This window comes from Neoarius graeffei, chromosome 3, assembly GCF_027579695.1.
Source record: "Neoarius graeffei isolate fNeoGra1 chromosome 3, fNeoGra1.pri, whole genome shotgun sequence".
Taxonomy (NCBI): domain Eukaryota; kingdom Metazoa; phylum Chordata; class Actinopteri; order Siluriformes; family Ariidae; genus Neoarius; species Neoarius graeffei.
Window position 1 is genome coordinate 4,004,080 of NC_083571.1, and position 2,521 is coordinate 4,006,600.

Below are 2,521 nucleotides of genomic sequence, written 5' to 3' on the forward strand. Positions count from 1 at the left end.
GAGGTAGCGCTTTCAGGTACTCCGCCAAGATTGCATCATCGCCAGCCGCCTTGCTGTTTTTCATGCTCTTGAGAGCCATCTCCAACTCCAGCAGGCTCGGAGGGTCGACTGAAACACCATATTTATCTTTTCTTGCCAACGGTAGTGGGGGTAGACTTGGTGGAGGTCTATTCAGAAGCTGGTCGAAATGCACGCGCCATCGCTGGAGCCCTGCCTCATTAACCAGAAATTTCTTACCATCTACGGAAGCTACACAGTCTGGTGTCTGACTCATCTTCCCACTGTACATTCTTAGTAGACTATACAATTTTCTGATATTGCCAACCCGTACCGCCTCATCCATTTCAGCAGCCCTTTCGTTCCACTGGCATTCTTCATCTTCTTTCAGTAAGCAACGCTGTACACATTCCGCCTCTGCAGTCTTCTTCTTTCCAAACTCGGCTGCTCTTTTAGCCAGCACCTCCGCCTCCTTGCTGAGAAACAGCTTCCGTTTGTAACTGCTTTTTGCTGGTAAGATGCTTGCTGCAGCACGGTTCATGGCATCATTCAGTTTGTCGTAATCAGTACCAAGGCTTTCATTAAAGAACGTCGTTACCGTCTCTTGAAAGCTGCGCAGTACGAATGGGTCTGAACGTAGTCTGGCAGTCTCCACCTTATGGGTCACATTCTTCTTCTTGCAGCAGAGAAACCTTAGCTTGATCGTTACCGACACGGGTGCATGATCAGAATGTATTGGCGCATGCCAATAACTCCGTGCTTTCGTGACAGAAGATACCCATCTTCGTTTGATCAACATGTAGTCTATCTGATTCTGCAGCTTTGAGTTTCTCCTCCTCTGCTTCTCTCCCCAACCAATGTGGGCGCAGCCCTGCCACGTGATTTGCTGCTTTCTTTTGTTCCGCCGCAATGTTGAAGCGACTGTAAGACCCCAGGATTCGCAGAAATCAAGTAGACATCTTCCATTATCGGTTGTTTCCTTGCCTGGAACAAACCATCTTCCGATTGCTTCTGAGGACTTTCCCACACCAAACTGTCCATTCGAGTCAATCCCTACAACCACGAAGTCGTCGCTCTTTGCTTTGTGGCATGCTTTGTGCAGCTTCTCGTAGAACTCTTCCTTGTCTTCGGCTGAGGCATCCTCTGTTGGAGCATGTGCACTGATGATCATGATGGCCTTCACACCACAGTTGGCTATTTTGAGCCATGCAATCCTCCGTCCATCGCTTCCGAACTCAGTGACATACTGGATCATATCATTCCTCACAGCTACTCCGTATCCTCCGTGACCGCCATGACTTGCATCACCCGCAAACACTCTGTATCTGCTAGGATGACCATTAGCTGTAGTTGCTGGTGCGGGGATATCGATGATCAGTCTGTCACGGATTCGTGTTTCTTGCAAACATGCAAGTGTGGCGTTGAGGTCATTGAGGGTGCAGCACAGCAGATGTTGACTTTCCTGACTGAAGAGTGTGAAGCAGTTGACAGTAACGATGTTGGTACTGCCCTTCAACAGTTTCATTGACGTGTTGCCGACATATGTTATCGGTTTCTTGACGTCGGTGCTACAGGTTGGCCCTAAAGAGGGCCATTGGGTTTGTGGCCTTGGTGGCTGGTCGCATTTTGAAATGCAGCTAGATGTCATGCCAGTGGGTGTCGATTCCACTGGCTTTGTCGAGAAGACATGTTGGAGGTTCAGTGAAAACAGGCCCAACTGCAATAATAATAATAATAATAATAATAATAATTGAAATATGCTACTGCTGGACTGACAGTTCAGATCTGCATCATGGAGCGGTTGCCTGTGTTGTTTATATTGCCAGCACTAACTTTTGTCTTCCGAGTCGATGATTACCATTGAAGTTTTACTCATCCTTGCACATACTTTAGTTGTCTTGGACGATTGGACATGCGGTTTTTCAAGCATTGATCTTGAAGCCAGACTCATGTCCTACAGCACTGACTCATAGGACTGATCCAGTGTAATTAGCTCATAACTGTAGTGCGAGTGATTAGACTGAGAATTTGGACTTTAAACATGTTTGTTTTAATTTTTTTTACTTGTTTAACATTAATATAAACACTAATGTGTTTCATACAGTAAGACATATGAAAGTGTTAGTGGCTGCAGCAGGACTTTCACACCATCAGTGGGTTGTAATATTCATAGCAACATCATGCTGTCTAAAGCATGAGAAACTAAAATAACACCTTCAACAGTACACACTTCCTTCCTTTCAGGTACTACAGCATTCTGGTGGCCATGAGAACACAAATGCTGTCATTTTTACAGATCATTCATTGTTGTAGTCAGAGATTCTAGTTTAATGACCAGTGCATGTTTCAGTGCTCCAAACTGAAGAAGTGAGTGTTGGTGGCTACAACTGGTACACGTGAACGCCAGAATACACATTACAGCTAAGGGACTGATCAAATCAGTGCACAGCTTCACAACAGCCAATCAGGTGTGAGTCTGGACCTGGTTTTCTCCTGAACACACAAGTTCATTACATCACTATCA